Below are 15,492 nucleotides of genomic sequence, written 5' to 3' on the forward strand. Positions count from 1 at the left end.
TCCTGTTGCCTCTGGCTAGCCTCACCCAATCTATCCTTGGATGCTTTCGTACAGACCCTGGCATCCAGCCGCCTAGATTGCTCACGCTCAGATTTAAAGAGCTTGAATTTACTCTTACCATACGATATTGCACTGAGCAGTATAAGATATGACCTCCCCTCTAATAAATGATTTACAAGCCCCCCCCAAACAGAGTGGATGGTTGTGGTATTGATGTTCCGCTGTCAGAATACCACCAGAAAATGAGCATGATCGCAATTCAACCTTCTTGTGCCAGTAAAGATTTATCAAAGGTGCAGCGTGGCCTTGCAAACGGGAATCTCATAATTTGAGATCTTCAAATGGAACAGAATGTTCTTAAAAGGGGTTTGACATAATACCAGTTGCTACCTTTTCCCAATTGTGTGATATTACAAAATAGTCAATGCGTGATGCGGAGCTAAGACGTTTGGAGAAGCAGGTATATTTCCTCTGTTAGGGTAACCTGCTCTCCATGGATCAACTAGTGCAAAATCTCATAGAAGGCTAGTCAAAACCGAGCTGATTTTGTTTTATTCTGATGTTTGTTAGAACAAGAGCAGTCCTATCCCACTAGTTGAATGAGATTGAAATCTCCTCCGATGATAAATCAGTCCCGTAAGGGGGACCAACATACGGTAAATTTCGTCTACTGATGTTACGTCACCTTCAAATGGCCCGTTAAAATTGATCATATGAATAATCTGATTGTACAGTTTCAAGCTAACCCTAATCCATCTAGCTTTAGGACCTCACATGACCTGTATAATTTCCCCCACAACTTTATTAGCAAAAAGAATTGCAACCCCCCACACTGCGGCACTAGCTGATGCCAAAAAAGCATGAGATATGCATTATGGAATCCGCTGAGCTTTGGTTGAAGCGTTCAAGTGGGTCTCTTGAAGTAGCCTTTGATTCTTTAAGCCATGCCATAATAGAGCTAAAGGTATTATGATTATTGATGCCATTAGTATTGTATAAAACTATTCTGACCTTATTCATTAGAAGATTTTAAATTGAATGCCATGATCTCCATAGCGCTCCCTGACATAAGCTAATAAAGGAAATATTATAAATTCCCAAGATTTTAACCATCCTGCTTAAATTAAAGCAATCCTGATTTTTTGCCCCCATTTTATACCCTCCACCATCCCTCACCTTCTCCCAATGTCCTCACCCCGTGACTTCCTTTTAGCTTTCTCTAGCGAGGGAACCCTCCCCGTCAGGGGTTCCTGGGAAGGCACCCACCCTTCCTCCCAAGTGCCCTTCTATCCACACTCAACCCCCACACCAATCCCGCTGCCCAACCCTGAAAAAATGTGCTGTGAGTTGGGTAGGTAGCTAGCGACCCTTAGGCAGACCCACCGCTCTGATCAAGCAACCTTCGCATATTCAACATTACATATGGTGAAAAGCAAGAAAGAAAAAAAGAAGAGAAAAAGCAAACAGTAAAGGGAATCTAGAGACTAATTTGGTATGCTAGTTCTTGTTCTCCCCGCTTGGTGCTGTAAAGAATGAAGAAACTCGGGAGCGCGCGGCGCGGCGATTCAAGATGGCCGCCGGGTGAGGAGCTCCGCTCGGAATATGCCGATTCGAGCGTGAAGGTGCCTCACTAAGGCAACGGAGCTTCGCTCCAAGGATGGATTCGAGCGTCGGAAACAGTGGAGACTATTTTGGCAGGTTTTCCTGATCAAATTGCTGTTTTTTATCGCTTTAATTGTGCAATTTCTGCTCTCCTCAGATGGCGGCCGCCATTTTGTTTTTTCTTCAACGTTTTTTTTCCTATTTTTGATGCCACTGTGTTTATCTGGTTGGTCCTATGCTGTTTTCCTATGATATCACAGAAGTGGCTGCTTTGATATACCTTATGCCATCCTTTTGTGCCAGCAATCGCTAGTGGTTGGTCTCTTTTGCTGCTTTTGTGGCCCCTGCGCACTGCATCTCTTGGTAACCACGTCAGAGGGAGCCAGCTGTGTCTCCGGAGACTCTGTACCTGTTGCTGTTTTGTTTCCGGTCATTTTCAATTTTTTGCTACGCTTCCTCTTGCTCTTGCTACGTTTTATCATCGCTGTCCTGCCTGCATTCTGCCACTGTGTTTTTCTGTCATACCTGCTTGCGACACCGTCAGCATGGAGGGCGCACATCCAACCAAACCCCATGGGGGCTCCGCTGGGGGAAGGAAGGACTCAAGTACTCCTTCTGTCAAACGCACCAAAAAAGATCCGCCTTCCCCAGTTAAGTCCCCGTCGCCTCTCACCCTTGAGGATATTATGGAGGAGTTGCGCCTCATTCGTCCTTTTATGACAGACACTGCTGCCACGCTTCAGAGATTGGACGACAAGTGGTCTAGTCTGGATACGAGACTGTCGGATGTGGAGCAGAGGATTAGCGATGCGCAGGACGTTGTTGCTAAAGTTGACACTCTCACCAAGGAAGTCGATCAGCTTAAGAAGGTGGCGGAGGATTTGGAAAATCGCAATAGGCGCAACAACCTGCGCATTTATGGTATTCCGGAGGGTTCGGAGGGGTCTGACATGATTCAATTCCTTAAATCTCAAGTCCTTCAAATTGTTGGCCTCCCGAAATCCTCAGACTTTAATATACAGCGCGCTCATCGTCTGGGGCCTCGGAATGCATCTTCTGCGTCTAAACCTCGTGGAATCATAGCATATTTCCTCCTCTACTCAGATCTTATGTCAATTCTTCAGGCCTCCAAGCAGCATAAGCAAATGATTTGGTCAGGGCACAAGATATTTTTCTCTCAGGATGTTTCCAAGCCTACGGCCTCCCGGCGAAAGGAATTTTTGGACCTTAGACCGGCCTTGCGATCTATGAATGCACGCTATGGTTTAATCCACCCTTGTTTCTTCAAAGTGACCTATAAGGAGAGAACTTTTAGCTTTGATGACCCTGCTGACCTGCGGAAGTTCATCCATACTCATAAGGGAGAGCTTATGGAATTGAGCAAACCCTAGCGGACTTTTTTTTTTTTTCTTCTCTCTCTTAAAGCCTAGGACGATTTTGTTCTTCGAGATTATTCTGTTCATTACTGTATAACTCTTATATCATTTTGGTTTTTTTCTTAGCTCATCCCTTGTTTTTTCCCTTGTTTTGCAGGATTCCCTTGTGTGACGTTCTTGTTAAGGTCACCCTATGTCCTATCCTGCTGTTTCTTGGTGTTTACCCTATTCTGTTGCTGTTTCCTTCCCTAGATGTTTGGTAAGTTCCTTCACTTGTTATAATTGATTGCTATATTGTTCTAGTTTTTCAGTTTATAGTCTTTTTGTCTTCTAGTTCTTTTGATCTCTGTGGTAGTTTGTTATCCTACATGCTCCTTTTAGTGCGGCTGTTTTGTTTCACGTCGCCCCCCTCTCATAGTAATGTTTTTCGTTTACCTGCCTTCTGTGGCTAAAGCTTGTTGGCTTTTTGTCACCCTCTTTTGGATACCTTTCGGGGGTCTCTGTACCCCTGCATCCTCTCCTCTATTTTCCCTGTTCTCCTCTTCGCTTTTCCCCCCTTTTTGCTATGTGTCTTCCCTTTCTTCTTTCCTTTTCATCCCTGTCATTTCTATGTTTTTGGCAACCTCTTTACTATTTGTCACAAGTCATATTCCCTTTCCTCTTTTTCCTGAGTATGGTACCCCTCTTTTTTTATACTCTTTTCCACCTTTACCACTGTATTTTCGGTGGTGGACTACTTTATTCTCTCTGCCTTCTGTTACTTACTCTGCTTTTTACTTGGGTGTCTTCTATTTTCAGCCTATTTCTCCTTTTCTACGCTGTCTTAAACTTCATATCCCTTTTTGCTTATCTTTACCTCATTCTCGGGAATGAATGGTCTTCGTATTATCTCATGGAATGTTAAGGGTGTTCGCAATCCTGTTAAAAAACAACGTGTTTTATCTCACTTAGCAAGATTGAAATGTCATGTTGCACTGTTACAGGAAACTCACCTTAACTCTCAAGACTTGTCCTCGTTGCGTAGACAATGGGTGGGAGAGGCATTCTGCTCTCCAGCAGTAAATGGCAAAAATGGTGTTCTTATTTTGTTTCATAAGTCATTATCTGTTCAACTGCACAACGAACTCCATGATACTTGTGGTAGGTGGCTATTTCTAGAGGTAACTGTTAACAATTCACAATTTTCTTTCTGCAGTGTTTACGGCCCGAATGGTGTTGATTTATCCTTTTGGGGGGACTTCTCTAAGCTCCTTTCTTCTCATGCAAGTGATAATCTAGTGGTGGGTGGTGACTGCAACCAACTCATGGATCCATTTTTAGATCGTAAATCACATACCAGATATGTACCCAATAGAATGCAAAAGTCCTTTGTTAACGCCATTTCCTCTAGAGGTCTTATTGACTCATGGAGACTTTCTCATCCCGATACTTTAGAATTCTCCTTTTTCTCCCCAGTGCACTCTTCACATTCCCGTATAGATTATATTTTTCTCACACAACACTCTTTCCAATTTATGACCAACTCAGAAATAGGCTCAATTCTTATATCTGACCATGCTCCGGTTATTACTGATCTAGACTTTCCCTCACCTACCCCCACCTCTAGGCGTTGGCGCTTTAATAATTCGCTCCTCCTTGACTCACAGTTTGTTGAGCAGTTTAAATCTTTTGCGCAGGAATTTTTTACAAATAATCTCCATTCCACCCCTCACTTTCACTCTATTTGGGACTCCTTCAAGGCGGCTGCCAGAGGCTTCATTATTGCTTTCGTCTCACGGAAAAGGAGAACTGCTCTGTCAAAGTCGGCCCAAATTCTTAAGCAAATCAAGGATTTAGAGCACCTCTACTATACCACTAATTCTTCAGAAGTGCTCTCTTCCCTTATTAAGGCAAAGTTACAATACAATAAACACTCTTGGGACTCTGCGAGTAATATTCTTCTCAATTTTCATTCTAAGATGTATGGGGGACGAAATAAGGCCGGTAAGTCTCTTGCTAATTATCTAAAAATTAAGAAACAAAAATCTAAAATAACAACTATTACTGATTCACACGGAAATCCTCAACATTCTGACGATAAAATTCTCGATTGTTTTGTCCAGTATTACTCCACGCTTTATACACCGGAATCTGTTCCCTCACCTGCTCAAATTGAGTCCTTCTTTCAATCTCTCCCTAAGTCCTCGGATAGTCCTTTGGACCTTGCATTACTTGACGCACCTCTCTCTGAAAAAGAATTACTCAGTGCTATTACTCTTCTTCCCAAAGACAAAACCCCGGGCCCAGATGGCTTCACGGTTCGGTTCTATCTCCACTTTAAAGATATTTTGTTACAACATTTATTTTCTTTGATTAACTCATTTGTTATTCTAGGGAAGTCCCAAGGTTCTTTTACTCAGGCTATGCTATGTTTAATCCCTAAAAAAGATAAAGATCCCTCCCTCTGCAAAAATTATCGACCCATTTCTTTAATCAACACAGATTGTAAAATTTACGCTAAAGTCTTGGCATCTCGTATTAATAAGGTTATCCCAGATCTCACCAACATTTATCAATCTGGCTTTGTTAAAGGCAGATCCATTACTGACAACTCGAGAACCTTTCTTAATATTATTCATTTGGCCTCAAAGATGGACTCCCCTATCGCTGCTATTACCTTAGATGCCGAAAAGGCATTCGACAGGGTTTGTTGGGACTTCATGTTTGGCGCTATGCGGTGGCATGGATTTAGTCCCCCCTTCATCCATCTTGTTAAACTGTTATACTCTGCTCCCTCCACTTCTATTTGGGTTAATGGTTCTCAATCCTCTTATTTTTCTTTGCATAGAGGCACAAGACAAGGTTGCCCTCTCTCCCCTCTTCTTTTCATTCTTGCGTTAGAACCCTTTTTGGAAAAAATTCGTCGTTCATCATCCTATACTGGCTTCGTATTTCGTAACATTAATATCAAATTCACAGCATATGCTGATGATATTCTGCTCTACATCTCTAACCCTTCCACCTCTCTGCCCACGCTCTTTTCTCTACTACAAGAGTATTCTCGGGTTTCCGGGTACAAACTTAACATTGATAAATCTGAGGTTCTGCCACTTAACAAATTCTGCCTTCCTCATATGTTTCAGGGCTCGGGCTTTGAATGGAATTCAGGGAATATTAAATGTCTGGGTATCCTATACGCTAGCTCTATTAGAGAGACTGTTAGGCTCAATCAACAAGATATAGTTAAAAAGCTCTCTTCCCTTATAGAGCGTTGGTCCCCCCTTTTTCTATCCTGGTGGGGAAGGCTCGCCACTATTAAAATGATGCTTCTTCCGATTGTTAATTTTTATCTCTCTATGCTTCCAATTTCCCTTCCTCTCCATTTCTTCAAAACCATAAACCGCATTTTCACTACATTTTTATGGAATAAACGTAAGGCGAGGATTTCTCTTTCCCGTCTTCAACAACCTAAAGATCTAGGTGGTGTTAACTTTCCCAACATTGTTCGATTTCACTCGGCTTTCACACTAAAACAGATCTGGCCTTTTCTTTCTGATCTGTTTGACCCCCCTTTGACAGCCTGGAGCGCTATAGAGCTTGCGCAGCTTTCTCCTTTCACATTTGCTACGGCTTCCCGATTGTCTCATCCCCCACAACGCCTCCTTACCCCTATCTTTAAACATTCTAAGGCACTTGCTCTTTCCGTCTTTCGCTCTTCCCTCTCACCGTTGAAGTTTCATTCCTCAATCCCAATTTGGTATAATAAATCCATTAAGATTAATCACAGAGCTCTTTTTTGGAAAGAATGGATAGATAAAGGTATTATCACCTTTGACTCCTTAATTAGCAATGATTCCTTGCGCGATTTCTCTGATATACGTACCTCTTTCCAACTTTCAAATACACACTCCTCCCAATTTCTCTTGCTCAAAAACTCTTTAGATCTCTTTATCTCTCAGGGCGCCTCACTTTCCAACACTGACCCAACCACTTTCCCGCTACCGGACTTCTCTATTCCCCTTAAAGCTGCTGCCATTTACAAGTTACTCTCCTGTTCCCCTGTAGAGAGAACAAAGTCCAAACTTGAACTGTCCTGGGAAACGGATTTAGCCCAAGAGTTCTCCCTTCAAGTTTGGAATTCCTTGTGGTCAAAGCTACATACTGCCTCACGTTCTGCTGGCACCACACAGACCTTGTATTTTTTTTATAATAAACTTTTTTTCACTCCCTCTGATCTTTATAGGTTCAAGTTAACTGACTCTAAGAAATGTTGGTCTTGCCCCTCTGACAATAGTGACCTTCTTCATATGTTTTTCCACTGCCCGTTGGTTAAGTCCCTCTGGTCCCGTGTTTGGGCTAAACTGAACAATATCTTAGCTACCAACCACACATTTGAGATTGTCCATATCTTTTTGGGTGGTATGGCTTCTATTTGGGATGTTTCTATTAACGTACGTAAGTTTATAGACTTGTATATAGCTATTTCTTTACAGATAATTACGTCCAACTGGAAAGATACCTCGAAGATTTCATACAATGCATGGTGGAATTTATTGTGTCACCACCATCGGCTGGATCGTGCTTTTGCTACCACTGTTCCCCTTTTGATCAAAAAGGATTTGTTATGGTCGCCACTAACTAATTTTCTTTCTCAACATGTCCCTTAATTTGCTGTTTTTATTTATCATTGTTCATGTTCTACATATAGTTTTATCTTATGTATTTGTTCAGTTGCTAGCTTACGGTACTTATTTGATGCTTATCTTGTACATTGGTTGCATTTTCCCTTCCCTTCCTCCCCTTCTCCTCTTTTCCGCCCTCCCCACCCATGAATCAAAACCTTAAAATGCTTTTTCCCTAAGTATATGCCCTACCCTTTCACTGGCATCTTTTTAGAGTATAATGATTTTCCTCTTTATACTGTTTTGCTGTATTGCCTGTGTCTTCTCTACTTATATTTTTTGTACTGATGTTTTACTTTGAATATCCTATCTAATAAAGCTTTATAAACTTAAAAAAAAGAATGAAGAAACTCATGAGCCAATTCAATCGACTGAAAAATGTGTGCCTTACCCTTGTATAGAACTTTCAGCTTTGACTGTTGAATGATACCCACGGGGACACCGAGCTGCTGCTGAACAAAAATAATCATGTCTCTAAATTCCTTCCGGTGCAGACAAATCAGAAAACAGCTTAAACAAAAATCTATCCGGAGTCTGATATGCCATGTCTCGAGTAGCACATGCCAAAAAACCGCCGTGACTCTAAAGTCGCCAAAGTTGACAACAATAGATGGAGGATACTTGGCATTAAGATGCTGGACTGATGGAACACTATGAGCATGTGTGATTGTAAGATCGATCTTCTGAGCTGCTACTTCGGGACATACATATTTAGAAATAAGTTCTGATACAACAGCCACGACTGATTGGCCATTTTCACATCATCTTCGTGACCAATTTTTCACATCATCGACCTTAATTTGAAGCTCAGCCAGCTTGGTTTGTAATTTAGTCACCTGGACCGTTTGATGTGGTAAGTAATCTGTCTTCAAGATCTTAGATCAGCCGGTCTGCGTCAATGATGCATGACGTGAGCTGTTGAATATGGTATTGGATCATGCGCAGCTGAGACTAGGGTTTCTTGTATGCATGTTCCTGAGATATTTTCATATTTTTTAGCTTTGACAAAATCTCTTGTAACAGAACGTTAGTAGGGTCTGATTGCACATCAATACTCTCCACATTTTAAATTCGAGGTAGGATCTGAAGCGGTAAAGACCTCCTGCCTGGCACTGTGTCTGTTGTTGAGGCCTCAATCGTAGCTTCCAGAGCGGTGCTGAATAGGTAGGAACCCACGGCTGTGCTTGTAGCCGTCTTACCAAGAGATAATTCTGCCTGCGTCACAGAGCTGACTTTTTCCTTGAATGCTATAGAGTTAGTGGATTTGGGCTGTTCCTTCATATTGGAATTTGCAAATAGGGGATATAATGAAAGCTGCTTGCCTCCAGTAGGAACACCCAGTGCTAGTGCTTCATTTGTTGCAGATGTACTAATGTCCATAATTTGAGGAGAAACAGAACTTGCCGCATCGAAGGGGGAGTTCTAAGATATTACTAATTTCAATAGCAGACAGCGAGATCGAGCCAGATACTGCCTCTTTAATTGCATGTTGAGTGTCCATCTTACCCTTGAGTTAAGAGAATTCAAAATGACCTGATTGCCTAGGAATCTCCCCCGGAGAACAATTCCTAGGTTCTCCTTGCTGAATAAATTGAACCCCATTTCCGTGTTGGAGGGAATTCGATTACGGTTCTTAACACTTCAGATAGAGTTGATTACTGGCCGGATTTTAGTAGAAGTATATCTGGAAATCCTCTTCATGCTAACACTAAAATAGAGCTATACGAGTACCGTGCGGGGGGATGCAAGCTGCACCTATACCTTGATAGGCAGCCTCTGTGCCCACCCCCCTGTCCTCAGCTGAGGACTAATACCTACACCCCCTGTGTTAGCTCAAATGTTCTTAGTGCAGTTGGCTGTGATTGCTGTATCATTGTTTGAATGCAGATATGAATGTTAACAGCAGCCTCTTTGAGCATGTCAAGTGATATACTAGGTGAACCTAATTATTTTATGCACTCAGGACAACACAAACGTTATGGAAGAAAAGAGCGTTTGGATAGTCAAAATCTGTATAAGCAGCACACCTGCTGGTTGGCCAGCTATGCACGAGAAAAAAAGAGCACACAAAGAGAAAAAAGGGGGAAACCTCTGACCTGGTACCAGCATGACTTGAGCCGAAGCGTCCCAGGGTGCCCTTACTGACTGAAGCTCTTGAGATGACCGGCAAGCCTCCTAAAGTAATCCGGGGCACAGCTCAGCCCCACAAATAACTTTTTAGAACAGCACCGTTGAAGCTGGAGGTAAGCCAGCCATGCGCTATACTTTCCTGAGTGGCCCACGTCTCAATCTTTTCAACCACATCCGACAAAGCCGGCCGGAGCGAGCCGCCCAAAGGCAGTCCACTACCAACAGCCATGGATTCTGAATAAATGTCCCACATTCACTCTGTTTCCTGGTTCTTTGCATAGAAGCGCTGTGTCAGCGCCGCCAGCTACACAGCCATGTGTCGGCAATGACGCTGAACATCCTGTGATTCTGGGAAAATCACTGAATCTCCCCATGCCTAACAAAAATGAATGTGTCCTCATGTACTGCAACTGGTGCTATGTAAAGCCCTCTGATACCCGATTCGGGTCAAGTTCGCGCGATATAAAACTCCGTTAAAAAAAACACTGACAGTTAAAGTGATCCCAGTGGGCCCCTTGGTAAGAAAGGGTACTCATTTCTCTGTGTGGATACAGGGACCAAGAAAACAAGAATTTCGGAGCACCAACTGTGCCACAGACATTTCCATCTTACTATTGTGGGTTTCTCTATCAGTGTTGCTATGACGATCATTTGGATCATTTGTGTGCAGCAATTGTGGTGGTTAAAGTGCTCTGGCAACATTGGATCTGAGAGTCTGAGAGTCAGGCATGGAGCTAGCACAGGCACGTGGTGGGCACCCTTGAAGACACGCCGGTGTCAGCAGGTGAGCAGTGAGGCCTGGATGCGCAGGGGCAGACAAGACTGGTTCAAGGTGCAGCGGTCCGGGCTACAGGAGTCACACATGATCGCAGGCACCGCTGCAGACGGCAGCAGCCTCGTGGTGGGGTGAGAGGCGCCACCCTGGCAGCCACATTGGCCATTCTGAAAGAGAACCATGCCCAAGGCTACGTGCTTTTCATTCACACCCATATGCTAGCCTGGAGTACGCAGGGCAAGCCCACTCCACACACGCGTACAGGGGGGTCGTAACAAGATACATTTCCGTGATGTTCCCCACTGGCTGTGGTGACATGGTTGCGTACACTGTCCACAACACTAACGCCACCAGCAGTGTATGTCGACATGGAAGAGGAAGAGGTGTGGCGCAGCGGCCAGGGTGCCTGACTCCGGATTTCGGGGTTCACAGTTCGATCCCCGGCATCAGCGGCAGGTCAGCCCAGCACCATGTGACTCTGGGCAATAGCTTGTTTAATCTTCCTGAGGGCCCCCAGCTCTGGGAAACCACTTCAGAGGTAGCTGTGTGCTTTACAAATTCAAGGTTATTATTATTATGTCTGTGGTCTGCATACTGCAGTCTGTCCAGCACATCCACGCCACACTTGGCAATGTGTGCATTCTCATTCATGGGTCACTGGCCTCCTTCACACATGCCTGGTTCCCACCTACCTATACATTCCGCTGGTGTGTGGCTGATGTGCCATGCCATTGGTGGCTCATGTACATAGACAGCTAAGGTTGCCACAGTAAGTTGTGCTGTTGTGTCTGGTGGGTGGACATGCTGTTTGGCATGTTGTATGTGGGTTTGTGACTTGTGCATTGCCAGAGCTGTGAGTTGAATGACTGTGGAGTTGAGGTGTGTGGTGTGTACTTTTGGTACTTACCAACGAGCAATGCATTTCCGTAGGTGCCATCCCGGAAGCGCCGGTTGATGATGGACTGTCGGAAGATTTATGAGTCGTGCACACTGCCTGGGTAGTTGGGGAGGACATTGGTGAAGAGTCCCTGGTGGTCCACTATTGCCTGCACATTGATGGAATGTGTGTGCTTTCTGTTGCGGTAATTGTGTGCAGTGTTGGCAGGGGGAAGTTGGACATGTGTGCAGTCAATTGCCCCCAACACGTGTGGGAATCCAGCTATGGCGTAGAATCTTTGATTGGTCTCCAGCTGTTCCTGTGTGGTGTGGGGGAAGTATAGCTACTGGGGTACTAAGTTGATGATGGCATTCAGGACAGGTTTGAGGAACTTGTTTAGGGCTGCCTGTGAGACTCCTCGGACTCTGGCGGTTGTTGATTGGAATGTCCCAGAGGCCAACAGGTGCAGCACAGCCAGCAGCTTTGTCTGCGGAGGGATGTTGGTTGTCCGCTGTGTTGGTACCATCAACCTGTGAGTGATGATGTTCAGGATGCGGAGGATGGTTGTGCTTTTGAGCCTGTAGTGGGCAATGACATGCTCTGCTGTCAAGTCTGTGAGGCTGGTGCGTTTCCTGAAGGTCCGCTGTCTTTGTCTGCTCTACCTCTGTGGTGGTTCGGGGGCGGGGCGGTGGGGGTCCGAGTGAGGGTGGCGGTCCTGGGGGTGGTGATGGTGGGTGTTGTGGCCCTCTTCGGGCTCCGAGCTACATGAGTAGCTCCATGGCATCTGTTGTTCTTCAGGAGTGGCTCTGGGCTGGCCTCCCTTTGTGCTGCCAGTTGTTGTCCGGATTTGCACCAGGTCGGAACAGGTGTTAATTTCCTGTTGCTAACGCGCCTCAGCACATGTTTTGTGTTCTTATCGCCGATGTGACTGGTTGTTGTGAATGTTGCGGAGTGGTGTTGTCGCGGCTTTTTGCCCAGGAATGCCTACTCTGCATCTCATTAGCAATAGATGCTGGTGTAATGTGTGGCGATGTTTTTTGAGGATGCTATCACCGGAAATCTGGTGATATGAACTGTTGGCACCAGCTTGTGAATGGGGCGGTAATTTTATCGTGACTTTGGCTGCGCTATTGTGCCGATAACTTGCCTTTAGCTCCTTGAGAATATGCCCCTTTGGGTTTGCGGTACAGCAGGATGTTGTGACGGCTCTTAAATCTAACCCTATGGGGGCAATTCATGAAGATACATTTACACTTGAGTAAATCAACACATGTAAGTTTACTCTTACACTCTGTAGTAAATGTACTACGTTTGGCTATTCACCATAACAGTAACTCTATAAGGCATTCTGATTTAATTTATCGAAACATTGATATACAAGCTTCTCTAGATAGTTCACCATTTTGCCTGTCTGAGCACCTTCCACTAGGCATAGATTTAGCAACACTTTGTGCCGGTGCAAAGCTAAAATAGTGATCCAAACTGGCGCAAAGTGTTAATTAGATATTTGCTTTGCACTGTTTTACATTACTTTGCATCATTTTTATTAGCTTTTAAAGTTAATTATTGCTGCAAGCTCTAAATTATGCAAAATGACTTTCCTCTGACCAGAAAGTCTCTTAGGAAAATGTCGAGAGCAGTTCTGTAAAACAAAGATTAAATCTTCCCCCTAACTTGATGATGTGGGCAATCAGGCATGAGAATGTGGTCCCATATCATGGTCTGATATGGTAAGGGAATGATAAATACAATTCACACATTCTTTGACTGTCGGAGATCAAACTTTGTATCTCTCTTACATTGGAATTAGATATTATAGAGCGAAAGATGATGGGTCAGATTGTTGCAAGGCAAATAAAGTTACATATAAAGTTATGTGCATTCAACTTGGCTACAGCATTGGCTTGTTTTCCCTTACGGTATGCTCAAAGAATATCGAAATTGGAATCCTAATGGCACGAAATATCAGAACCAGAATATCGCGCCCAAAATGTCGAAAAGTAAGTAAAAAAAAATGATACCTAACTCTGCTTATATGTACCATAACGATGTGTATATATTTTCAAGGTGCATGGACGTGGAGTTAAGAATAGCAGATCTTTACTTCCTCTTACCTTTCTATATTTCGTCCCTCAATAATCTTCCCACCGTTAGGCCTGGGCGAAGCACTACGCTACGCTCGCGTAGTTTGCGAAGTTCACGCTACTTCGCACTACGCGAACTGCACGTAGCACAGTGCGAACACGCGTAGCGTAGTGTTGCGTAGTGCTGCGGTCATTTTTTGCTTGCTCGCGGTCCTCAACATCAAGTTGGCGACCGCGAGCAAGCAAAATGACATCCCGGCGAGACTTTTTCCTTGTTCGCGATCAGCAACATCAAGTTGGCGATCGCGAGCATGGAAAATAAACCTCCCGGCGAGATTCCCAACGCGAGGAGGTCAGGTTTTTCATTGCGAGGGGTCGCGTATGCTCGCGACCGCTCGCGATGAGAAACTACCAGTTCGCGTTGAGAAAGCTGCCGCTCGAGTAAAAATCTACTCGAACAGCAGAAAACTACAGCTCGCACTGTGCAAGATGTCATTTTCAATGATTGCACAGTGCCGGTTGCTTGTCCACACTGTGCAATCATTGAAAACAACATCTTGCACAGTGCGAACATGTTACTACGCAGTTCGCGAAGTGCTACGCGTAGCTCGCGTAGTGCGAACTTCACTTTGCGTAGCTTCGTGAAGTGCTACTTCGCGAACTACGCCCACCCTTACCCACCGTATTCTGATACCACAGTCCTCCTGTGCTCGATACTCTGTAGTACAGTCTCCCTTAAGCACTCATTGAGACTCTCAGGCAGCCATGCAGCTTTGTAAAAGAAAAAGTTGAGATTACGTGGCAGTGAAACCTCCTGTCATGAGCTCCCAGTACAGGTAACGGGGGTGGGGTGGTGGGACGGGGCTTGGACGGGGCGAAGTTGGCATAAGATGAGATAGGAAAAATAAAATAAATAAATAAAACCACTTACCTTGCGCTCGCCGCATCGCTGACTCGGCATCGCTGACTCGACGAAGCAGTCAGCAGCCGCGGCCCGTGGAGGGAGTTCCGTGGGGCGGTAAGGCGGGGCGGGGGAGGGGCAGGGTGGGGGGGTTCTAAAAACCAGAATATGGATAATTGCAGGTAAGTAAACAATTAAATAAATAAAACGAATTTCGTAGGGCGAGCTGCATCGCATTATCCATATTCCGGTTTTTAGAACCCCCCACACTGCCCCTCCCCCGCCCCGCCTTACCGCCCCACGGAACTCCCTCCACGGGCCATGGCGAAGCAGTCTGTGAGAGTAAGGTAAGTGGTTTTATTTATCATATTTTCCCTATCCCATCATATGTCGGCTTCCTCACCATTGTTACCTGTACCAGCCGCGCCTGCCTTCTATCGTCCTGCCTTTACATTTTTTGGGTGATTAAGAGGTTTTCCCTTATATGGATCAGCAGCCAGACCAATGGTTAAGGTTAGAGGTGTTTACATTTCATCTGAGCGTTAATCTCTTGCATACCATCCCCAATGTGTTATAATTTATGACAGGAAAAGCAGGGCTTTTTATGCACTTTACCATGTACCCGTATTTTGATGGATTACGCTATATATAGTTGTATTTTTGGTTGTAGCATTCTAAATCCTTTACTTAAGAAATAGGATGTAAAATCTCCTTCATCGGTGGTAAAATCTTTCAGCAGATCTGCAATTTTTACTTTCTTTGATAATGTGAATCTTACTTTATGAATGTGTGTATTGTGTCTCTTTTTATATTTAATGTGTTGCACTTCTTTAAAAGTCATTATAATGTAAATAAATGTATTATCGACTGACTGAATCACTGAATTTTGGTATTCCCTTGTAATGATCCCCCTATTAAATGGGCATGCCTAGTTTGAATATTGTCTACTAGGTCAAGTGAATTATGGCTTTGCCTTGTCGGTGCAGCATGGTCGATGTTAATTTCACTCGATATGATTTCACTCTGTCGGCGGATGGAGCCTCCATTCCGTGACTGGCAGAAGTAGCTAGGATAGCCATAATTTTA

This window comes from Triturus cristatus, chromosome 2_1 (assembly GCF_964204655.1).
Source record: "Triturus cristatus chromosome 2_1, aTriCri1.1, whole genome shotgun sequence".
Lineage (NCBI taxonomy): Eukaryota > Metazoa > Chordata > Amphibia > Caudata > Salamandridae > Triturus > Triturus cristatus.